General features: G+C 32.9%; 1 protein-coding gene across 1 annotated transcript in view; it reads right to left on the bottom strand.

Annotated features, from left to right (window-relative positions):
• Window positions 1–26,706, bottom strand: part of Pde9 (phosphodiesterase 9) — a 1,302,013-nt gene that overhangs the window by 83,396 nt on the left and 1,191,911 nt on the right. The gene's annotated exons all lie outside the window — the stretch shown is intronic.

The raw sequence follows: 26,706 nt of genomic DNA, 5'->3' as shown, positions 1-26,706 counted from the left end.
TTTATATTACGAACAAATACCTTCATCTGAGTCAAATATGAGTTTGAAGAACATCAGAAGCCTCGTTAGGTTGAAAAATCCAATTACCATTTTAAGCAACAACAAAAGTGAATTGGAAAATACAAGAATAGTCACAGACAGGCAGGTCATCGAAATTTGCAAATCGAAGAATGCTTTTCATTCTAGTATGAAATTCATTAAGAAGGATACTTTGGAACCATCGACAAATTTGGAACCTTTGACCCCTCCAAGAGTTAGATTAACCAATAACTCGAACAGTCGATATCTTCTAGCAAGATAAATGGAACCGGATATCTTAAAAGCCATTAAACTACATCTTGCTTTTTTCACGACCAACCTGCTTCAGTATGTTACGAAGGATTCACCAATAAAAACTCTTTTTGGCTTCGAAGGACGCCCCACTAAGATTGAAGATCTACGAAAAATCCTTCTAGAATTTAACGATGCCTATGGAATTGGTTAAACTGAGGTGGAAGCTGATCTTATTGCTTTTAGGTCCTCTCTCACTTCGGAAAGAATTATTTACCTACAAAAATCAAAGGAAAGTCACCGAAACTACTATTCAGTTGCCTCTCCAAAACGAAATTTTTAAATAATATGACGTGTTCTGTGGGACCAGAAACCTCACATTTTTATAGTGATGATAACTTTAGCATGGTTCTGATTAATATTCGTTCTATAAGATCTGTTAGAATATCCAACATAAAAAGTGGATGTTGTTCTATATGAAGTGACATTGTTGACAGTGCAATGAGTAATGTCATAAATAGGTCATAAACTACTGTCAGTCAAGTTTTGTATTGTTCCGTATGTAAGAAGGAATAAAGTATAATTGTTGATGGCCAGACGTTTATTGGTGCATATTTCCTAAAGTACATATTTCCTTGTCTCTTGATGTCTTCAAACTAGAAGGAGGACTTCACCTAACTTAAATTATAACAGGTTTTGGGCCCAGTCCACGTGTGAACTGTGAACAGGTTAGGTTCGTACTTCATTCAGTTTAGTTTGTTGTTATTGTCGGTGAATAAAATATGACGACCAGCAATAACGATTATAAAATTCAAGTTGACAAACTCGAGGGTCCTGAAGACTGGGCAAAGTGGAAATGGCACGTTTTGATGTTATTACGTTCGTATGCACTTGAAGACATTGTAAACGGTATGTGTAAGTGTCCTGAGGTTAGTGAAGATTCAACTTCAGCGGAAATACAGAAGCATCAGCAATGGTTGAAAGACGATGCGAAAGCGGCAAGTTTGTTAGCAGGTACGCTAGGAAAAACCGTTGCCGAGCTCGTGTTGACGTGTACTCACGCTAGCGAAATATGGGACAAATTGCGTGCGAGATTTGAACGTAGCAGTACGCAACGGTTAAACATGTTAATTGAAGCCTTTTTAGAGTCCAACGTGATAAAAAAGAAGATATTAGTACACATGTTGCGAAGTTGCAGAAACTGTTTGTAGATTTAAATGATGAACTTCAGAAGCATGATGAAAATGTTTTATCCGAAAGAATGTTAAATGGTCGGATCTTATCAACTTTGGGTAAGGACTTTGATAATTTCAAAGATTTGTGGGACACGATACCATCAAAGAATCAAACTTTAAATTTACTGATTGAGAAATTGTGTACCATTGAATTACGTGACCAAAGTACTGTAGAATCTTTTGCATTTGTTGCACGCAATAGCCCGACAGAAAAATACAATCAGAACCAAAATATGAAGTCAAAGAAAAATGTACATCGTGCAAAAGAAAAATTTCCATGTCACAAATGCAAGAATCTAGGCCATTGGGTGAAAGAGTGTCCGTTGAAAAAATCAGCTGAGAATTTAGGTAAGAAGAAAAGTAATGATGCTGCTTTTTTGTCTGTTGTTTTAAGTGCCTCATCTAACAATTGTATTGAAGCTGGAAAATGGTATTGTGACAGTGGAGCAACAAATCATATCACTACAGATAAGCAATATTTCTCATCTTATACAGAATTTGCTGAACCAGAAAGTATATCACTGGGTAAGAAGGATGTATGTATGTTAGCCCATGGACAAGGAACAGTGAAAATTCAAACGCATCTGAATAATAAATGGAAAGGTGCTGACTTGAAGAATGTTTTTTATGTTCCTGACGCAAGTGCTCATTTGTTTTCTGTGAAAGCTGCTGCACAAAGGGGTTTTATTACAGTACTTGATGAAAAAGGTGTAAATATATATGATAAAAACACTTGTGAATCTGTAATGACTGGGTACTTCAGTAATGGCCTGTATGCACTTGATATACGTGTTATGAAACCGACAAATCCCGTTCAAGTAAACTTAGCAGATTCAACAGATATGTTGCAAATGTACCATGAAAGATTTGGTCATCAGCATAAGCAACACATAAAGAAGGTATTGAAGAAAATGAATATAGACATTGATGGGTGCAAAGAAAGCTTTTGCGATGGATGTACAATTGGAAAAATGCATAGATTGCCATTCAAATCTAGGATCAATCGACCACAAGTCACTGGTGAGCAGATCCATGCAGATGTGAATGGGCCCATGTCTATAGAATCACTGGGAAAAGCACGTTATTACGTATGTTTTAAAGATGACTTTAGTAAGTTTCGGAAAGTTTTCTTTATGAAACACAAAAGTGAGGTATGTACTTTCTTAGAACAATTTTTAAATGAAGCTAGTACAAATGGCCATGTAGTAAAGCAACTGAGATGCGATGGAGGGAGAGAGTTTGACAATAGAAAGGTATCTGAACTTCTTGCGAAGAGAGGTATAGAGCATTGTATCACTCCACCCTATACACCTCAGCAAAATGGTGTTGCTGAAAAGGAAAACCGCACCATTGTAGAGTGCGCACGTTCCATGTTAAACACATGTAAGTTGTCCAAACAATTGTGGGCAGAAGCATGCAATACTGCAGTGTACATTCTGAATCGAACAGGAAAGTCATCAATTGAAAATAAAAGTCCCTATGAATTGTGGTATGGAAAGCCAATTGGAAGCTTGAAACATTTAAGAATATTTGGCACTGAATGTTATGTTCACGTTAACAAGAATCTTCGCAGTAAATTTGATGACAAGGCGATACATGGTTATTTAGTTGGTTATGTGAATGACAGGGATGGTTTTAGGATATGGATTCCATCTGAAAGAAGAATCGTATCGAGCCACGACGTACGATTTAAACCTGAGGTTATATGCAATTTGCGAATTGTTGAAGCCAAATCAGTGAACCAACATCAGTCAGAATGTTTTAGTGTAAATGAAAACTCCGAAGAAGTAAAAAGTGGTATCGGTGAAATTGTGGAATCTGAGAATATAAAAAGTGTAGAAGAAAGTTCGAGTGAAAATCAAGAAGTGAATAGAGAAGAAAGAAATAGTGATAGTGTTCAAGAATCTAAGCGTTACCCTACACGTGTTAGAAATAAACCAAAATTGTATAATGATTTTTTGTTAGATAAAGATCTGGAAAATGTACCTGATCTTGCCATGTTTACTATGTCAAATGAATTTGAGCCCACAAGTCTTTCTGAGGCACTGTCAAGTAGTCACAGCCATGAATGGAAATTAGCCATTCAGAATGAATTGACAGCTCTCAGAATGAATAATACTTGGGAATTGGTTGATAAACCTGCAAATACAAATATTGTTCAGAATAAATGGGTGTTTAAAATAAAGAAAAATGAAAAGGGTGAAATAGTAAGGTACAAGGCAAGATTGGTGGCAAAGGGTTTTACACAGAAATATGGGGTTGACTATTCAGAAACGTATTCTCCAGTCATTCGTTTTAGTAATTTTAGGCTTTTGTTAGCGATGGCTGTTGAATTAAATCTAGATACAGTTCATTTAGATGTGGAGACTGCATTCCTGAATGGTGAGATTGATGAAACCATATATATGGCTCAACCTGAAGGTTTTGATGAACCAGACTTGGAAAATAAAGTCTGTCTGCTCAGGAAAGCTATATATGGTCTCAAACAGTCATCGAGACTGTGGTATAAAAAGGCATACCAAATTTTGTTAACGTTGAATTTTAAACAATGTGAAATTGAACCATGTATTTTTGTTAAAAATAATGAGAATTCAATCCTTATTGTAGCACTCTATGTAGATGATTTTTTTGTTTTTTACAATAATCATGATGAGGTTAAAGTTTTGAAAAACGAATTAGATAAAAACTTGCATATTAAGGATTTGGGTTCAATTACAGATTGTTTGGGTATGAAGATAGAGAGAAGTAAGTCAGAGTTTGAATTGAAATTAAGTCAAGAACAGTATATTGATAAAATACTTGAACGATTTGAAATGACGAATTGTAGCATTGTAAATACTCCTTTAGAACCGAATGTTAAACTTTCTAATGAAGGAATTTTGTATGAATGTCCTTATCAAGAATTGATTGGTTCGATGATGTATTTAGCAGTTTGTTCAAGGCCTGACATAGCTTTCTCTGTCACTTATCTTAGCCAGTTTAATAAGACTCATACGAAAGAACATTGGTTAGCAGCCAAACGTGTTTTGAGATACCTAAAAGGTACAAGAACTGTAGGAATTAATTACAGAAAGTCAAATGTTAGTTTAAGTGGCTTTGTTGACTCAGATTGGGCCAATAACAGTTCAGATAGAAAGTCATTTTATGGATTTATTTTTTCGTTGGCTGGTGGTCCCATCTCATGGGAATGTCAAAAGCAAAGAACTTTGGCTTTAAGTTCAACTGAAGCTGAATATATTGGCATAACTGAGGCAGCAAAAGAATCGTTATACTTAACATATTTATGTAAAGAAATATTTGAAAACAATGTTAATTGTAAGTTTTTGTTTGAAGGTTTTCCGATGGTTATATTTAATGATAATCAAAGTGCCATAAAGTTATCGGAAAATCAAGTATACCATAAGAGAACGAAACATATTCATGTCAAGTATCATTTTATTCGTGAAAAAATAGCTAACAATGATATTCAATTAAAATATATGTCGACGAATGAAATGGTGGCTGATATGTTGACCAAGTCGTTAAATTCAAAGAAATTGCAGTTAATCTGTAAGAATTTGAATTTAAAATAATGTTTATTTTGTTAAGGTCTAGTATTTAGCTTATCTACTTTTCATGTTGAGGGAGAGTGTTAGAATATCCAACATAAAAAGTGGATGTTGTTCTATATGAAGTGACATTGTTGACAGTGCAATGAGTAATGTCATAAATAGGTCATAAACTACTGTCAGTCAAGTTTTGTATTGTTCCGTATGTAAGAAGGAATAAAGTATAATTGTTGATGGCCAGACGTTTATTGGTGCATATTTCCTAAAGTACATATTTCCTTGTCTCTTGATGTCTTCAAACTAGAAGGAGGACTTCACCTAACTTAAATTATAACAAGATCTAATACAGATTAATTGTTTCTAGAGGAATTAGGATTTCCCCCGATAGTTGCGGTTACCGAACACTGGTTTGAAGTTAACGAGCTTTTTTTGTAGAAAAATATACCACAATTGCTAGGTATAATCATCCAAGTTCAGTTCATGGTGGCACCCTAATTCTTTCTACAAATAATGATTACTCTCCTATAACAAAATATGACTTTCTGTTAAATGGATCCTTTTTTAAATTTTCATTGGTAATCTTAATCTATACATTCTCTGCATTTATAGACCACCTGACTCTTCTACGGAACTATTTTTCAGAATCTGTTAAATTTGTTAGACGATCTACCCAATAAAAGCAGAAAGATTCTATGCGGTAACTTGAATATTAATTACGCTGTTGCTTGTGCTACCCAAGTATCCTTGGTAAATAAATTTGAATCGTATGGTTTCATAATGCACGTTAATTCTCCTACAAGAATTACCAAACAACATCTACCATAATTGATTATATTGTCTCAGATTTCATAAAAACATCACAAATCCTGGACTACCAAGGGTATCCGCATATCAGCCAAGAATATGCGTTCACTACTATACAAGAAATTTGCTACCAATGTCTTTGTCACTGAATATATCTCCAAGTACAGACGAACCTATCTAAAACTTATCAAAACAACTAAAAAACTGTACTATGAGAATCGTCTAAGAAGCTCTAAAAATGTTGCAAGGCAAACTTGGTCCATAAACGATCTTCGAAACAAAACAAACCTCAAACATTTTCTCTTTCAAACTCTGAAAATCTAATTGAATACTTCGTTAATGTAAGTAAAAATATAACATCAGCTATTTTGCCTCAACAGAATCCTATTTGCTATCTTCCCAATTTAAAAAAGGTCTCGAATTCATTCTTTAGAGGACTAGTTGATAAATCTGAACTGATCGAAACAATCAGTAGTATCAAAAGCAAATCTTCCTGTACTACTGATCTATCCATAAATCCTATCTATGTACTACGCACTATCCATAAAAATTTTCTTATATCTACCAAATAATATGTTGGAGGTCCTGGTCTTACTAATTAACTTCTTTGATAAAGGTATATTGGTATATGGATACATTATTGTTCCTAGTCATAAGGGTGGTGGTAAATTTAATGTCTGCAACTATAGACCTATTGCCTTACTACCCATTCTATCCAAAATTATTGAGAGACTTATAAAAGCACGACTTATGTCAGTTTGGCTTTTTATCTAATCAATGTACCAGAGATGCTATGTTTTCTGTACTAAATGAGGTCTGTAAGCACAAAACAATAATTTTTATAATGCCACTGTTTTTTGTGACTATGCCAAAGCATTTGATTGTGCAAACCATGACATTTTGATAAAAAAAACTAAATTTCTACGGAATTCGAGGTATTTCTTTGAATTGGTTTCAATCTTACTTGAGGAATAGGAAACAACTTGTTCGAGCAAATGATACTGACTCTTGTCACAAAAGCATTATATGTGGAGTACCACAAGGTTCAGTACTGGGTCCTCTACTTTTCCTAATCTTCATAAATGACATCACTAACTTAAAAATCGATAAAAAAAATTTTCTTTTTGCTAATGATACCAGTATTGCCTGGAAGAACTTTAATATTGCAACGCTTTATGCAATTATAACTTCTGATCTACTTAAAATAAAAACCTGGTCCGACTCTTAATTACTCCATTTTAACGTGGATAAGACGGTAGCATTATCCTATAAAGGAGCTCTTCAACCTTTTCTTCTTAATAATAGCCAGATCAGTATAATTTATTCTGTAAAATTTCTTGGCATTTTAATAGACAGCAACCTTAAATGGTCCCTTCATATCGATTTGTTAAGAAAGAAAATAGCCCCCGGCTGCTATGCAATAAGATCTGTTTCGAAGAAAATGAATTTAGCATCTTCCAAAATAACATACTTTTCTTTGTTTGAGTCTCGTCGTCGATAGAGCCTTTCTTTTTGGGGATCTAGTACAGCTGCCCAATCTGACGTTATTTTTAAATTACAAAAAGAGCAATACGGTATCTTTTTGGCCTCAGTATAATAACTCATTGCAAAAGCTACTTCAAAAATCACGGATTTTATCTCTTTTCTCTCTATATATTCTAGAAACTGTTTGCTTTCGTAAACACCTCCATGTTTTTCCAACAAGACCTAGTCATGGCTACTGCACTAGAAATTCAAGCTTTGATGTGTATTTAACGATCCCATTCACTGAGTTCGTTTAGGTACAAGTAACAAAGTATTTTTATATATATTTGGGTATCACATGCAGCAGCTTAAACTTATTCGTAAACTACACCCAGGTGTAAAAAAATCGATCCATGAGTATTATTTGCTGAAAAAAGAAAACGTTTGAAGATATTAGTTTTAAATCAGGTTATGTAAAAGCATATGTTAGGTTAAAATAATTTTTACAGATTATCCAAAAAAATCATTAATTTATAGAGACATACGCCAAAACTCAAAAATATAAGAATATTCAAAACTTTCTGAAATTAAGAAAAACATTGATAATAAATCAATATCTAGTGTTTCCTTCTCGGGCCCTTATAACAGCCTGTATACGTATAGGCATTGAGGTAATTAACCTCTGGATATCACATTGATCCAGTTGGTCCCATATTTCTTAAAGAGCCACTGTAAGTTCAGCTAGGTTGTTTGGACGGGGTACTCGTACTCGAAGACGTCATCCCATCATATCCAATAGATGTTCTATGGGATTCAGGTCGGGACCGCAAGCTGGCCAGTTCATACGAACAATTCCTACCTCCTCTATATATTGGTTGACAATTCTAGCACGGTGAGGACGCGCGTTGTCGTCCATAAAAATAAAATTAGGTCCAATGAAAGGAGCCAAAGGTACCTCATGCTGATCTAAAATACATAACATACATAACAAATGTATCTTGCAGTAGTCATAGAACCTCTATCTACAATAACTAAATCAGTTTGGGCTTCTGGACTGATACCAGCTTAAACCATAACGGATCCCCCCCGATAACTTATTCTTTCCGCAATATTACATTCAAAATATCGCTCTCCGTGTCTTCTCCAAACCCTTTCTCGGCCGTTTGGTGACCTTAGACAAAATCTGGACTCATCTGAGAACAATACATTGCTCAAATCTGCATCACTCCAGTTTTCATGTTCCCTTGCAAAAGCAAGGCGAGCTCTGTGATGTTCTATGGATAGTATTGGAGATAGGGCTGGCCTTTTGGATAATAAATTACCTTCTACAAGTCATCGACGATCTGTCCATCTGTTTACATCCACATTTCTCACTTCGCTCAGATGATTTGCCAGTTCAATTGAAGTTAGATGCCGATTTCTCAAACAGGATGAGACCAGAAATCGATCATCTCTTTCGGATGTTACCCTTCTACGACCTGATCCTGGTCTTTTTGTGAAGTTGCCAATGTCGCTAAAACGCCGAACTGCTCTTTGAACCGAAGATCGACCCAACGTTTCAACACCCAACATTTCAGCTGCATAATATTGGCTACGACCATCATGAACTAAAGTCACCGCCCTTGCTGCATCTGTCGGAGTTAAAGACATTTAGGAAGGATAATTAAAAAAAATTTAACACGTTTTGAAAATAAAATCACTACACTAGTATGGTTGTTGAATTAAAAACAACATTCAATAAATATCAACTTGCTTCAGACCCGTTTTGACAAAAACCTGAAATACCAATTTGTTTTAAGAAATATAAAAAGCAATATTAAAAATATTATTTTATTTCTCGTATACGAGGGTACACCTAAATTTAAATATGTAATTTAATGTCTCTAAAATTATACAACTTTAAATAAATAAAAAATAAGGAATGTATTGATTTTTTTGCACCTGAGTGTAGTTCCTAAGGCTTTATTATGCAATTTGCAATATATTGAAATTTGAAATGGATTTTATGTTGTATGTTTTATTCTGTGATATTGACGATTTATGTAATTTTGGTAAATTTTAATTGTTATTGTTATTATTACTTTTTTTTTAACTTACATAAGCTTTGTCCATAAAATTGTATAATTTTTAGTGACAATAAAGCATATTTCTATTCTATTCTATTCTTCGAAAGAAAAGCGATAATTCGTCGGACGATTCATATATATTTATATATTCGGATATATATCTTTTCGTCGGATATATATTTAAAGATAAGATCCATGTCATATCTGAATAAGAAGAATTTAGAAGAAAACTTCATAAATATTAATAGCTTCAGCACAGAAAATGGTAAAAATCATCTAAGTTAAATGAACGTTAGTACGTTCTTTAGGTGAAAAAAACAAGACTTTTATTACCATTTTTAGTTTTCCTTGCATCAGTTAAAAAAACTATTAAAAGTTCCGAATAGTAATCAAAAGCATTGTTTGAAAAAGAAATTGGGCGGTTACATAGATTTTACGAAAAATAAAAGATGACGTGCTGACACCTAATCTTTTTAACGAATGTCCCCAATAAAAGTAAAAATCGTACCAGAGAGAAAACTTTATAGTAATTTAGTTAATTGAGTTGCTAACACGAATCGACTTAATTTTAGCTGTTCCGGGTTTGAGCGGCAAAAGAAAAGCAACAGTAAATTCTTGAAAGTTGATTTTAGTTATTCTTTGACGCTTCGATAAACAGTTTAACTGGTATAATTAAAGCAGACAGGGATAACGGGAGGTTAAGAGAGTGACTCAGATTCTCACTTTTAAATAAGCTTTAGCGCTTTGTTTTTTATGTTAGTCTTCGCTATGATCTTTTCCATTAAAACTTTAGGCGGTATCATACATGGTGTATCAAAAAACTATTGTTTGTTTAAAACCAAATCCTTCTTTCAGTGCGTTATATTTTATCGAATTCTCTATAACGCATTAAGTTGGACGTGAGAGAAAAAAAGGTACGTTCGTGATGATTATACACAGAATTTAGAAAACTATGTAACGTTGACGGATACAGTCGATCTAATTTACAATTACATAAGACATAATCTATTTTAAATCAAATAGGTCACATAATTATTGCAAAAGTGAATTATACAACTAAACAAATTAACATTTAATGTAAATAAATAGAAAAAAAAACAAGAGTTAAAAAATAATCTTATTAAAAATAATTTGAGACGCTTGTATGCGTCATATAGAGATGTAAAATGGAATAGGTACTTAAACAAAAACAACACTTTTTTCATTACTTATTAACATTAGTCAACACCGCAACTGTCAAATAAGTGTTACCAATTTATGCCAAAATATCACCTTCATTCGATTACAGTTACAGCGCGTTTCGAACTAATGTTCTTCATAAAAACGCTTTATAATGCCGTAAAATAGTTTCGAAACACAATTCAGATATCTGCCTTAATCTGAGCCTTCTCAAAATTGCAAGGCATAGCAGACGTTGATAAAGATGTTAATAGAGACATGGGGAATCTAAAATTTGCATTCCACGACATGTCTCCTTAACTAAGCAGAAATCATTAGCGAATTGGTTTCTTGTATCCATACAGAGTAGATCCGAATAAAATGAAAAAGACAGTCAAGATTTCATTTCACGTACAAAGCGTCTATGTATCTGTTTATACGTATTTCGCTTTAATAAAGCTCATCAGAACAGCTATTCATAGGAATCTTGACTGTCTTTTTCATTTCGCTTAATAATGCATTTATACAAATTAAATGAAACATATTGTGTATTTCTTTAAGTTAACATTAATAGAAATCTTTAAATACTATTTTTACGCGTATATAATAAAATATGTCTAGTGGCTGTAATGCCAGTATACTCGGCAAAGTGTTTCTAAAGAAGAACACACCTACCGCCTAAATATTTCGTGCTGGTATCATGTGACCTCACGGGCTATGACGCCGTTGACATGCAACGGTAAGAAAATTAGATGAAGTATAGTTGCATATTAAAGCTTATAATTATGGATGTATAATTGATTAACGTTTAAAATACGCTAAATCAATAACCAATCAGTAATGCTCACAAAGATAATTTGACGTAAAAATACTCGATTCTGACAGTACTTTCACAATGTCAACGGATGAAGTGACAATAGTCATCCAGGTTAGTATTTTATGACATTTTGTGGTAAAAAATTTATTTTATAAAACATAATGACGGTATTAGATTTTTATTTCGATCGAGGGCGGCGGCAAGACGCTTATATATATTTCAACCTCTTTAGGTCTCATCAGAGCGGCATATGCCACTGCTCTGAATTGAAACAAAATCTATCCCTTCGTAGGACAATATTTATATTGAAATAATTATTTACAGACGTAACAACGCCATCTAATATCAACAAGAGAAATCATAAGATTTCTTACCTCGCGAAACTGAATTCAAATCTTTACCACTGTGATTTCTACAACTTGCAGAGCAAACAGATTGATGAATTGGTCGGCAAGGGAATCTAAAATATGCATTCCACAAGCCGTTAATCATGGTCAAAATTCGAAGTGAATTCAGTTTCTACTACGAATTTTGACCATGATGAACGGCTTACGGAATGCATATTTTAGATTCCCTTGCCGATCAATGCATCAATCTGTTTGTTTTGCAAGTTGTAGAAAGCACAGTTGTAAAGATTTTGCCAGTTTTGCCAGGTAAGAAATCTTATAATTTCTCTTGTTGATATTAAATGGCATTGTTACGTTTGTAAATAATTATTTCGATAATTATGATCCTACGACAAGAAGCAACTTGATCTGATTCACGGTCTGACAACTCCTCATGCCACATAAAACATAAAGTGGGATTTTCAGTCCAATTTCTAATGGTGAGGTTATATGTCGAGAGCAATCTTTTATAGTAGACTATAGTAGACTATAGTAGTACTACTTATTTGTGCTTAAATTGGGTGTTGGTAGGTTCTGTTGTAAGTCAAATACTAAAACAACCATTTTACCGCTACTGTTTCTGAAGAACTCTATATCTGCTTTTTTTTTCTGCTATCTCTGCTAGCTGAAGGTGTTTATTTTTCTCTTCATCCATGGCTGCACGTATTTCTTCACTATTAGAGGATTTTTTCTTGTTTTCTAGATAATCACAAATCTTACATATATCGATACTAGGATTTTTAAATTTATGTCCAAGTTCTTTAAAAATCTTAGCATAAAATGAATATGATACAGGCATTGTTCTGTTTGATACATAAAGATCATACATAAGTTTAATATTTAGATTGGGAGCTAAATAGTGTCGACTTGTGTGTCTTCGAAAGTGGTGGCTCTCATATTTTGGAAAAGACTCTATGTGTTTTATAGCTTCAGCTTTTCAGTCTGGTCGAGCGTTATGTGGTTGCCGTTTTCCAGATCCATTATGTTCTATAAAACCCGTGGGTGATATTTATTTTTTTTTATCAAAATATCAATTTTTTCTCTTGTGATACCATGTAGATTCTGGAATACCACAATTTGTCTGTTTTTATTATTTCCTCGTTTTCCTTTATTTTTCTTTCTGTCTTCTTTGACTCAATCTTCACTCTTTCAGAAATTACTTGGTCTTTGTCTTGCACATGTTTAAGAAAATTATAAAAAATTTCTTCTTGTTCATCTTTGCTCTTAATTTTTGTATACCTTTTCTTGTAATATGTTTTTCTCCTAACATCTTCTTTTCTTTCACTTCTACTCTGTTATATTTCCGTTTTTTAGGTTGAACATTAGAGTTATTTATTTGGTCTTTGCCATCGTCACTTTTATTTGTAATCGTATCATTACTTACTATGTCATCCGTATTATTACTTGAAGTAGGTGTTGTTTTACACTTTTTAGATGACATTGCTTGATATTTACCTGGCCTCTCATTGTCACTTCTGTCAGATGAAGTGTCCGAAGGAATATAATCTTCATCTACATCTGAATTATCACTATTCAAATATGACACTAATTCTTCAGAATGGCCAGTGAATCCAGAAGTTGAACTTATTCTTTTAATTTCGGCATCAACTAAACACCTTTTCAATCCTCTTGTATCGTTTCCCACTGATTTTTTAAAGGCCTCACTTTCAGTATGTAATACTGTTTCTTCGATATTTACTAAAACCGCCGAATCTACATGTTGGTTAATAACCATATCAACTAACAGCTTTCCACGCGACATACTTTTACTAATAGTTTTCTTAAGACAACCAAAGAACCACCTTAATTTTTGACATATCAACTTTTGGCAAATAGCCACAGATATATATATATATATATATATATATATATATATATATATATATATATATATATATATATATAGTAAACCCTTAAATATTGGGGAAATCTGCAAGAAATACTCTAATGTGTATCAATTGTTTCGCCGAACGTTTTCGCCAAAGAGAATTAATTTGGCTTCTTCAGGGCTGAAAGAGAATAAATTATAATTAGCTACCATATATTATCTATTAAAACATTATTGATCTTACCGTAACTTAGAATTGTAGAGTTAGAATATTAAAAAACTTTGCTAGTAACATAGTGGTGTTTTTTGTTACTATGTGCAAAAAAAAGTTTTTTATAATGATTGAAATGTATGGTAGCTTCGAACTTGACACGTAAAGGCTTACCCAAGGTTAATCGAAAAACCCAATGCAACTACATTTAAAAGGAGGTAATTCTTTGAAATATCGGCAATAACTAAATTTTTGATTTTTAGATAGTTAAAAGTGAGGTTCTGTTTAAGCCAGAACGCAAGCGCTGACAACTTCATTATTAGCTGGTATGAATCTTTATGTCGTTAAGGTTCATTGGTAAAAAAACGAATGAATTTAAATCCCAGTAAAGGGAAATATTATTTTGATTTTCTTTATTTAATTATATTATATTGTTCATGTATTATTGAATCTTATTGAGACGTATCTAAGAAAAGCAAGGGAATGTTATATATTTTTTGTTAATGAAAATTAATTATAAAGGTATGTTAGTTGTTAATGGATATATCAGTCAAGTTACTAATCTGTGATCTAGTATTGTTCTTGGTATCTGATTTAAGTAACAGGTGGTATATATCGCTTAGATTCTTGATGTCACTCTTAACATTAATGGAGAAATCGTTAATGTCTTATATTTTCCTTAACGATTTCTCCATTAATGTTAAGAGTGACATCAAGAATCTAAGCGATATATACCACCTGTTACTTAAATCAGATACCAAGAACAATACTAGATCACAGATTACTAACTTGACTGATATATCCATTAACAACTAACATACCTTTATAATTAATTTTCATTAACAAAAAATATATAACATTCCCTTGCTTTTCTTAGATACGTCTCAATAAGATTCAATAATACATGAACAATATAATATAATTAAATAAAGAAAATCAAAATAATATTTCCCTTTACTGGGATTTAAATTCATTCGTTTTTTTACCAATGAACCTTAACGACATAAAGATTCATACCAGCTAATAATGAAGTTGTCAGCGCTTGCGTTCTGGCTTAAACAGAACCTCACTTTTAACTATCTAAAAATCAAAAATTTAGTTATTGCCGACATTTCAAAGAATTACCTCCTTTTAAATGTAGTTGCATTGGGTTTTTCGATTAACCTTGGGTAAGCCTTTACGTGTCAAGTTCGAAGCTACCATACATTTCAATCATTATAAAAAACTTTTTTTTGCACATAGTAACAAAAAACACCACTATGTTACTAGCAAAGTTTTTTAATATTCTAACTCTACAATTCTAAGTTACGATAAGATCAATAATGTTTTAATAGATAATATATGGTAGCTAATTATAATTTATTCTCTTTCAGCCCTGAAGAAGCCAAATTAATTCTCTTTGGCGAAAACGTTCGGCGAAACAATTGATACACATTAGAGTATTTCTTGCAGATTTCCCCAATATTTAAGAGTTTACTATATATATATATATATATATATATATATATATATATATATATATATATATATATATATATATATATATAGCAAACTGGATGGATTACCCAAGCTACCTAAATTAGCAAGTATGCGGTCTGTTGAATATTTGTAAATAAAACTCCTTTTTTTCCTTTACATCTCTATTATTCGCTAATTGTTTTTTAGCTTCACTAGGAGAAAAAAATTAGAAGTATTTTAACATTTGCATGTTCAAAACAGTACTGATCACTGAACAGTGAGTAGCATCATTCATTTTTTATATATTTTGGATTTATCTTCAGTTTCTGTCTATGCTACACCAGTCCAATTCATATTTTTTAAATAATTGTACAAACAAGGTCTTCATCTCGTATGGTTTACTCTTCTGTATGTAAATGCCGGGGGCTAAAAAGTGCGAAGAATATCGAACAATCAGCCTAATGAGCCACATGTTGAAACTGTTTCTTAGAGTCATCCATGGAAGAATTTATAAGAAGTGCGAGGAACAAATATCGGACAGACAGTTCGGCTTCATTAACGCAGTGGGTACCAGAGAGGCACTTTTTGGAGTACAGGTAGTGATTCAAAGATGCAGGGACGTTAACTGCGACGTATACGCGTGCTTGATCGACTATGAAAAGGTATTTGACAGAGTTCAACATCAAAAGATGATAAACATTTTAAAAGAAGCAGACCTGGATGACAAAGACCTCAGAATAATTTCAGAACTATACTGGAATCAGACAGCATACATGAAAATTAACGGAGAAGAAACAGATCACATAAAAATACTACGTGGAGTTAGACAGGGATGTATTCTATCGCCGTTGATATTTAATATGTACTCAGAGAAAATTTTTAACGAGGCTCTTTACGGAATAGACGAAGGCATCCTTCTAAATGGTGAAAGAGTAAACAATGTAAGATATGCCGACGACACCATGGTGAGAGCAGATAGTTTAAAGGGGCTTCAGAGGCTAATGGACAGAATAAACGAGTACAGTCAACAGTACGGACTAAACATTAACACCCACAAAACGAAACAAATGATTATCAGCAAGGAGAATATAAATGGGGCTCATCTATACATTAATGGGACGCAGATAGAGCGAGTAAAACAGTATTGCTACCTGGGAACTATTATAAACGAACAGTGGAGCAATGTACAGGAAATAAAGTGCCGCATAGGAAAGGCAAGAACGGTCTTTAACAAAATGAGCGCCATCTTCAAAAGTCACAACATATCCCTAGAAACAAAAATGAGACATTTAAGATGCTATGTTTTCTCTGTGTTGTTGTACGGGGCGGAGGCATGGGCGCTTACAGACACCACTATTAAAAAACTTGAAGCATTTGAGATGTGGCTTTATAGAAGAATGCTGAGAATATCAAGAACAAGAAAGTTCTAGAAAAAATGAAGAAGGAACCAGAGATTGTGTTTACGATCAAACGCATAAAATTGCAATATCTGGGACACGTTATGAGAAATCAGCACCGTTACTCCCTGCTGCAGTCTATATTGCAAGGTAAAGTCAAAGGTAAGCGTGGACCCGGTAGAAGGAGAATATCATGGCTGCGGAATTTTAGAACCTCAACGGAGCTGTTTCGAGCCGCAGCGAGCAAGGTCATGATTGCCAATATGATTTCCAACATCCGAAACGGATAGGAACCAGAAGAAGAAGAAAAAGAATGTAAATGCCATTTACAAAAAAAAGTATTTAGATTTTAAAACGATATTAGAATATATAACTTTTCCTCCTTTTTTAAATACACTAGAGTATAATAAAACCATTGATGTCTGTTCTGTGTTTGATATGCAGTATGTCCTTATTTCCTAATAAAAAGCCTCTTTAAAAAAATCTATAACACGTCGATTTTTAAGTTTAATGTTCTACATTTTACAATAAAATTTCATTATACAAGGTGATACACATTAAGGTGATGACGTCATCAGCTGTTTTTTTAATATAACACCCTGTATTTTAGGACATTTTTAGAATAATAAAAATAAGCTGATTCCAAAAAAGCCTAATACGTGGGGTCTAACGGATATAATTTGAAAGATATACACTTAGAAAATTAATTTTTATTGATTTCTGATATTAATAAATTATAATAAATAACTTGAAAGTAATCCAGTAATTAATACATGACTTTATCTTAAATGTTCGAATTGTAGCCTTTGTTTTATTTGACAGTAACCCAAACGTACAAATTCTTGTAGCACCTTGTTGATGGTTTCGTGAGAAATATTGTTTATTTCTTTACGAATTCTTATTTTTAAATCTTTAATTTTTGCAGGTTTTGTTTTATAAACAACATTTTCAAATGATCCCATATAAAATAATTTAAAGGTTTTAGATCTGGCTACCTCGCTGGCCATTCAATATGTCCACATCTTCCAATCCACCTGTTCGGAAAAATTTCGTTTAGGTACCTTCGAACATTTACAGCATAATGCGGCGGCGCACCATCCTATTGAAATCATAAACTTTTATCAAAACCTTTAGAATTAATTCAACTAGGGAATAAATTACCTAAAGTAGCGACAAAATTCCCCCTTAAAAACTGAAGGTATGCTGACCTGTTTAAATTACCTTCGAAAAAGTAAGGTCCGATGATTCTATTTCTTACAATGCCAGCACATACGTTTACCTTTTGCAGGTATTGTGTATGATCTTCCCGCATCCAGTAAAGGTTTTCTTTTACCCAGTATCTACAATTCTGACGTTTGACCTCGCCATTTAATGTGAATGTAGCCTCATCAGAAAAAATAATATTGTGAACCAAGAGAGGGTTTCGGTGGCAGTTATCCATAATTGTTTCGTAAAATTGTATTTTTTTATCTGGATCATCCTCGTTTAATTCCTGCATATTCTTCAAAAGCAAGTATTTCAATTCTTTGCTTTACAGTCTAATTCATTTATACCTTAAATTAATTCTAAGTAATAATACAGGACATTCACGAATTAATTAATACAATTATTGTACTATTTAATTGTTATTGAACGTTAATAAAAATAATTACATTTCACTTAAAACTAGAACTAGACTATTTTTTGCAATTGATAATAAATAATTTATTTTCTAAGCGCATATCTTTCAAATTACATCCATTAGACCCCGAGTATTATACTTTTTTGGAATCAGCTCATTTTTATCGATCTAAAAAGGTAATAATATATAGGGCGGTACATTTAAAAAAGAGCCGATGACGTCATCACCTTAATGTGTATCACCTTCAATAATGAAATTTTGTTGTAGAATGTAGAACATTAAACTTAAAAATCGACGTGTTTTAGATTTTTTTTTAAATGAAATATCGAATTTATTTCATACTTTATGGACACACTATCTAAGGTTAATAGTCATCCGTAATCAAGCTTTATATTGAGCTTCTACAAAAAGTATTAAAAAGGTAAATAAAAATAAATAAAATAATAAAATATGGTACTACAGTTCTGAAGATTCCAGGAAAAAAATCGTCAGTAAAAATATATGGGTACTATATTCTACCACCCAAAGTCAATTAGTAACACAGAAATTAATTAATTTCACCATAATAAACACACATGATTTTGGAAGAGCTTTAAAAGAGCAACCGCTCACCCTGAAACAGACGTCGACTCTGACCACAACCCACTAATTGGTAATTTTAGATGTAAGCGCAAAATGACCAGTAAACCACCTAAACATGTCGTATACAATACCGCTGCTTTAGGAAAACATTAAATCAGAAAACAACTACAAACGAGACTAAAAAAATTGAATTCTAAAGTTAAATAAAAGTAAATAAGAAGAAAACGTAGACTAACGTAGTGGAAAGAGAGTAAAGGTAACATTTTAAGCGAATTTAAAAACATACGAAGTCAAACGATATTTAGATATTTAGTTTAAAGCAATTTAATCACCAATACACAAAATTAAAAAAAAACTAAATTCTTAAAATAACAAATTGAAACTGTCAATAGTATAAAAATTTTTAATGTTAACCGAATAATGTTTTTTTTACTTATGTTTTTTGGCAGTCAGTGTTATCACCGCTAGCCCTTATGCAGGTAATTAATTCACGTAGGCATGCTCCTAAACAAATTGTTAACATTTTGTTGAGGTAGGCTATTCCATTACGGCCTTTAACGTTTCTTTTAAGCATATCCTACACATGCGTTATAGACCTAACGTCGGTTAAGCAAGCAGGCCACTCCAGAACAGTAATATCTTCTGCTTCAAGGAAGTTTGTAGTTACTCTTATTTAATTAAATTGTCTCTTATTTCACGTCTCCAGAGCCTAACTATGATATGGCAACATGGCATCGAAGTGTCTTCTTCTTGCAGTACCGTCTCCTATCGGAGGTTGGCTACCATCACAGCAATCTTTACTTTGTTGGCTGCAGCTCTGAATAACTGTATTGAACTGCACCCATACCACTCTCTTAAATTTCGCAACCAGGAAATCCTCCTACGTCCCACATTTCTATTTCCCAAGATTTTTCCTTGGATTATAAGTCTAAGCAAAGAGTACTTTTCTCCTCGCATTATGTGGCCCAGATATTCCAGTTTTTTCGTTTGTATGGTTTTTATGACTTCGCATTCCTTCCCCATCTTCAGCAGAACATCTTGATTTGTTACTCTTTCTGTCCATGGTATTTTCCACATTCGCCTGTACCACCACATCTCGAATGCCTTAATGTTTTGATGTTTATCTTTTTCAGTGTCCAGGCTTCCATACCGTACAGCAGAACGGAGAAAACATAGCACCTTAACATTCTCGTTCTTAAGTTTATATTTGTCCCGGCTGCATAGGAACTTTTTCATTTTGACAAACAGTGTAAAAGAGCGTTTTAAATGGTGTAAAGTGCAGTAGTTGTGAGAGCTGTTTCCATATTGGCTGTGCAAGAAATCATAATGCAGTTACGTTTATTGCTGACGATGTAATTATATGTTGTACTCCGACAGCGGTAACTACCGACCTAGACCAGGCATCGAATGGTGTAGGCATGTTGGAAAGTGCTTCTAAGTCAAAACCGTGTAAAAAGTGTAAAATAACATTTTAAATGGTGTAAAGTGCAGTATTTGTGAGAGCTGTTTCCATACTGGCTGTGCAAGAAATCATAGTGCAGTTACGTTTATTGCTGACGATGTAATAACATGTTGTACTCCGACAACGATAACTACCGACCTAGACCAGGCATTTTACGATGCTATGGAAACTCAAGGAAGTAAGCGAGTTGACTCACAGGTATTTACATATATTCTTAGACAAAAAGATTTAACAATTATTGAATTAAGAGACAAAATAAATATTTTAAATGATCTTATTGCCGTATTAAAATGTGATAAAAATAAAAATGAGACAAAAACTGAAAATTTAAAACTTGTACAAAAAAGTGGGGAATCCTCTAAAATTTTAATTAACAACAAAACTTACGCTGACAAGCTTAATACCCACACTGATAAAAATAAGAAGCTAACTGAGCCTGTTGCCAGCTCTTCGATAAAATCAGAAGTTTCAAGAAATGATGTTTCGTGTGCTATACTGAATGCTGTAACAAAATAAAAATGTAATTAAATTATAAGTTAAGGTGAGGATGCTTCAAAGGAAGCGGCTACAAAAATGGGTTTAATAATAAACACCAACAAAACAAAATACATGAAAGTAGGTACGCAACCACAAACACTACGGCCACTTGTTATAGAAAATGACGTCATCGAAGCAGTTAACGAATTTGTTTACCTGGGAACGCTTGTCAATACTGAAAATGACACTACCGCAGAGATAAACCGCAGAATTTGCACGGCTAATAGATGCTATTTTGGGCTTAATCTCCTTTTTAAATCTACAGTTATATCAAGAAATACAAAAGTAAAACTCTACAAAACAATAATACGCCCAGTCCTAACATATGGTTCAGAAACCTGGACTTAAACAAAAAGCAATGAAAACATGTTAGGATGTTTCGAAAGAAAAATACTAAGGCGCATCTATGGAGCGGTAAATGAAAATGGTGTCTGGAGAAGACGATACAACTTCGAACTCTATAGGATATACCAGGAACCAGATATCGTAAAACACATAAAGATAGGACGTCTGAGGTGGGTAGGCCATGTAATGCGGATGGAGCAAACCGACCCAGCTAGAAAAACGCTCCTTGATAGACCTATTGGTCAAAGAAGAAGAGGAACACCCAGAACAAGATTCCTAGATAACATAGACCAAGATATGAGAAATATGGAAATACGTGCTTGGCGGAGGAAGGCTATGGATAGGGACGACTGGAGAAAAATTCTTGGGGAGGCTAGGACCCACACAGGGTTGTAAAGCCAAAATGATGATGATGATGAGGATGCTTCACCTCGTAACAACAATGAATGGAAAGAAATGAAAAGAAACAAACAAAGAAGGCAACTTATAGTAGGCAAAAATGAAACCATTAAAATAAACCGCAAGAAATTTAAAGGAGTCCCAAAATTGGCAAATCTTCACGTATACCGTGTGTATCCACAGGTGAACGCAAATTACTTACTAAATATGCTACAACCACATTTTCCAGGAGTAACTTGTGAGTCTCTTAGTTCGAAACATCCAGATATATATTTGTCATTTAAGGTAAGCATCTATGAGTCTAATTTCCAAAATTACCAAATTCCAATTCCACTTCCAAAAACCTGACAAATTCGACATAACCAACGAAGTTAATGTAAGTACTTCAAATTAATAGTAATCAGGTAGATTCTTTTGAAACTTTTAAAATCATAAGTGTTAACTCTCAATTGATAACACTAATAAAAGTAACAGAATTGAGATAATATTGAGCTCGGAGAATCCTGATGTTCTATGTGTATCTGAAACATGGTGTAGTGATCTAAATAAGGATTTATTCTGTTTTCAAAATTATAACCAAGTAGCGTCTTTCTCAAGAAAAGATAAATGTCATGAAGGTGTTTCGATGTACATAAAAGACTGTTTATCTTGTACACCTCAAAACTTTTTAAATAATATGGCGGAGGAAATACATTTTGAATGTTTTTGTGTTACTTTTAGCTTAAGAGATAGTATGTGTTGTCTTATTATTAATTAGAGTCCCTTCTGGCAATATTAAAATATTTGTAAACAAACTTTAATCGTGTCGTTAAACATTTTTGTTTTAAACATTTTAAAACCACTATTTTATGCGTCGATTTTAATATAGATTATCCTAAAGACTCTAAGGAAAAAGTTTTACTTACTGATTATATAGAAAGTTCTAATTTAAAGTGTCAAAATAAAGAACCTACACGAATATTTACAGACAAAAATGGAAAAACTTCTAAAACTAAATTAGATTATTTTCTTACAAACTTGTTCGAATAAATCCATTCGAACATGTAAAACTATTTATAAATATTTTTAATTTAAGTATTTAACTCCACTTTTGTTACAAATGCACCCACTCTATAAATGTCATAAATGTCAAACGATTGTCAAACAATTTGTCAACAGTTTTTTAGTAATATAGTTTTTTTGTGCACTTAAAACTCTTCAACAAAAAGACTCCCCGTAAAATCAGGCACCAATGCTCGTGTCATGCTTACCACTGCAGCTATATCCCTTTGAAAAATTCCCTGCTCCACAAGTCCAATAATATTTCCCGATTGCACATCTGTTATCTCCACATAACGCATATTCTCGTTTTTGAACACAAAAGTTAGTTTTTTTTAGAACACAAGGAAAATAAAATTTCTGTACTAAGCTGTATACTACAAATCACAAAAGTTTTATTTAAGAATGCTTTGTAAAAGCTACACAATTAAAAAGACACTAATATTCGAAACCACAGAACAGATTCCACTGAAATTTTGTAAAAGTGTATTGTTTGCTCCAACTTAGGTACAGGATATTTTTAACTCGATCAATGACCTTCATTTTTTTTAACTATAATTTCAAGATTTTCTAGCATGTGTTTTTTTAAAGAAAAATCACACGCTATGATTTTTCTGATGGGTATTCTTAACCTTTTTATTGTCTCTGGGTACGCCTAAACCCAGTAGTAAAATTCAAATGTTTATATATTTATTATATTGTAAATTTGAGACGTAATGTTTCATGATCTCCTTAAAATAAGGTTTATATACAATCTAACGTATTTGCGTTTTGAAATATCAGTTTGGTTTTCTTTGAAATGAAAGAAACACATCTGTTGTTTATAGGTTCACCTGTACCTAGAAGTGTTTCCAAATGTACGTGATGTTTGTTTTGTTTATTTTTCTGAGAAGGGTAATTAGATTTTATGGGTTCTATTTTCGGAAGCGTTTGTCGAGTATCTTTGCCTACTGAAAAATGAGCTCCAGGAGAGAACTAACGGAATAGGAATTACGAAAAATCCTTGAAGAAGACTCAGAAAATGAAGATGAATCTACCAATTTAGAAACCGTCACTAGTGATGAAGAGTTAGTAGATGAAGAATTTTCTAGATGAAGAAGATCATGTATCTACGGTTAATGATGACAAAGATGAAAGCGAAAATTCGGAAAATGATATAGAAATTCCTGAATAAGAAGATTTACAATATACTGCTTGCGATAGGACAGTTTGGAACAAATATCCACCACCTCAGTCACGTGTAAGGTATGTGGTGTCTCAAGTGCTACACATATTTTCTTACTAAATTTGTGGGTTTTACTAATTGTGTGGTATATTGTTTAGATCCATGAATATACTAAATCCTGTGCCAGGTTCCACCAGATATGTCACTCAACGAATTACCGATGAACTTATATATCTTCAATGAGATTGTTTTTCACTGATGAAATGCTCAATTTACTCTTAGTGGAAACTAACAGAGAACGTGGTCTAATATGTAATGAAAAAATGTTAACTGTAGAAGAAATATCACTGTAAGAGTTAGAAGCTTTTATAGGTAAATAATTTCATTACAGTTATAAAATAAATTAACTTGAAATTTTGCATTTTTATTCAAGGTTTACTTCTTCTGGCTGGTGTTCATAAAGGTACCGGAGAATCTCTGCAAGAACTTTGGAGCAATTCTGATGATAGGCCCATTTTTAGAGCTTTTATATCTCTGAAACGATTTTGTAACATCAGCCGCTTTTTTCGATTTTATAGTAAAGAAGATAGATCTATTTGACGAAGGCACGACAAGTTAGTTCTAATTTTTTGATTTATTGTAGCACAACTTCCCAAAATGTTTGTTCCATATAAAATCCTCACTGTCGACGAACAACTTGTACCATTTAGAGGTAAGTGTCCCTTCAGACAGTATATTCCAACACGTGGGAAATATGGAATTAAATTATGGCTTTTATCTGATGTCAAAACTGCGTATGTGTATTGTGCAGAAGTGTATACAGGAAAAGCAGAAAATCAGCCCCGTGACGTACGTCAGGACAGAAATGTGGTTTTACGACTTATAAAAGATGTTCAGAATTCTGGGAAAAACAATTTTTTTACTGACTACCATTTAGCTACTGAATTATTAAAAAGTAAACTAGTAACTTAAGTAAAGAACAAAACTTTTATTCCAGTTGAATTTCTAGCAAATAAAAGTAAAGAAGCCCTATCATCAATTTTTGGGTTTCAGAAGAATATGACTTTAGTTTCATATAGTCCTAAAAAGGGCAAATCTCGTATTCTTTTGTCCTCGATGCATTTAGATGACCCGGTGTCACTGCAAGAACATAAGGAATGTGTAGATACAACAGATAAATTAGCGTCAGCTTATACCTGCAAAAAAGGAACTAGGTGGGCCACTTTGCTTATTTTATATTTTAGATTTGGCGGTAATTAACGCATATGTATTATATATGCATGTAAATCCTCAATATAATAGGAACAGGCTATATAAAAGAAGGCTTTTTATAAAAGAATTGGCATATAATTTAACATAAAAATGCCGAACTACCCGAATGACAACAAACGTTCCACAAAAAATCAAAATAAATTTACATGCAGTAGCTGGAACAAGTGGAAATGCAAATGAAAGTCCAAAACGTGGAAGGTTGGGATAAGAGAAAACAGAAAATCTCGTACAAGATGTCAAGCATGTAAGAGGTTTATTTGTCCTGATCATTCAAATATCTTTTGTAAAAGTTGCATTGAATAAATATATAATTTTAATCGAATGTAAAGTTTAATTTTATTTTTTATTACAAAAAAAATGTTTTTATTTCGGTGCATCGATAACATGAAACTATAAAAGCTTCTACGAATTAAAAAAAAAAATTGGAATTTAATTCACAACAGGTATGAGTTTTATCCACTGGGTCCACCCGTACCCACAAAGAATGTAACATTTACTTCGGGAGAGTAGGAATTTTAAGTTAAAGTTGATTTCATGTAATCTAATGAACTATCTTTCAATAAAGTCGTCCCAGGAACGCAACTTACCAACTGTTACCAAGTAACAAAAACAAATTTTGTTTAATTTATTAATGCTTTGTATCTTAAGAACTATTTCCGAAGTAAAAATCGAAACGTCTAATACACTTATTTGAAAGTAAAATTGTGGCTTATTTCTAACAAACAATAGTAAATTGCAATACGATGTCATAAGATTGCAGAAGAAGGTTCAAAGAACTGTAATATACTTTTGTAGATAAAGGTTATTTCAAATTTGTCTAGACAATTTAATTATGAATTTTTTATGCCGTTAGTGCTCTAAAATTCTTTCAATTATCTCCCTTCTGTAGGGCTTAAATATCACTTTACTTAATTGAATAAACGTTGTAAAGATTAAATGTAATGCTTTCAAATTAAATTGATAATCTAGTTACTCATCAAACTCCCTATTTACACTTTATGGAGCCGTTAGATGAAGTTTCGGGTATCGCGAGCATCAAATTTATAATGTTGGATGTAGTAGTGCGCTCAAATTCAAATTATTAAAAACCAGGATAAACCTGTTTTATGGTTTTAAATATATAAAATTTAATTTTAAGGGTAGTTGTTAAAATGAAATTAAATATTTTATAGTACATAACAAAATGCATCCATAATTTGTTTATATTTATACTTAATGGCAAACATAAAGTAACGGAATTTGTTTCACATCTGTTTCAGTAGAATCACTTTATACAAATGCATTTTGCATAGTATTGACAATAAACAGTGGAGGTTTATAGGATCTCATCAGTTTATCGCTATTGCGCCTCAAATCGGAAAACTGCGTATCGTCAATAAAAAACACTGCCTCGGCTTAATTCGCAAAATGCGTAACTCCACATATGGGTGAAAATTTTAATTTGGTCCAATCTATACATATATAATGGAGCGCATTTGATAACATAGTCGGTAACTCCAATATTAAATTGCCTTATTTATTATCTGCACAACACAAAACGTTGTAAGTCCAGCCCCACCAATTACGCGATAGCAAAATACGTAACTCCAGTAGTTCACTTGTAGTAAACACCGCGCATGTGCTCCTAATTTTTAAGTAAATAG

Source organism: Diabrotica undecimpunctata, chromosome 8 (genome assembly GCF_040954645.1).
Source record: "Diabrotica undecimpunctata isolate CICGRU chromosome 8, icDiaUnde3, whole genome shotgun sequence".
NCBI classification, from domain to species: Eukaryota; Metazoa; Arthropoda; class Insecta; order Coleoptera; family Chrysomelidae; genus Diabrotica; species Diabrotica undecimpunctata.
The sequence above is the reverse complement of the archived record's forward strand: the minus strand, read 5'-3'. Positions and strand labels throughout refer to the sequence as shown.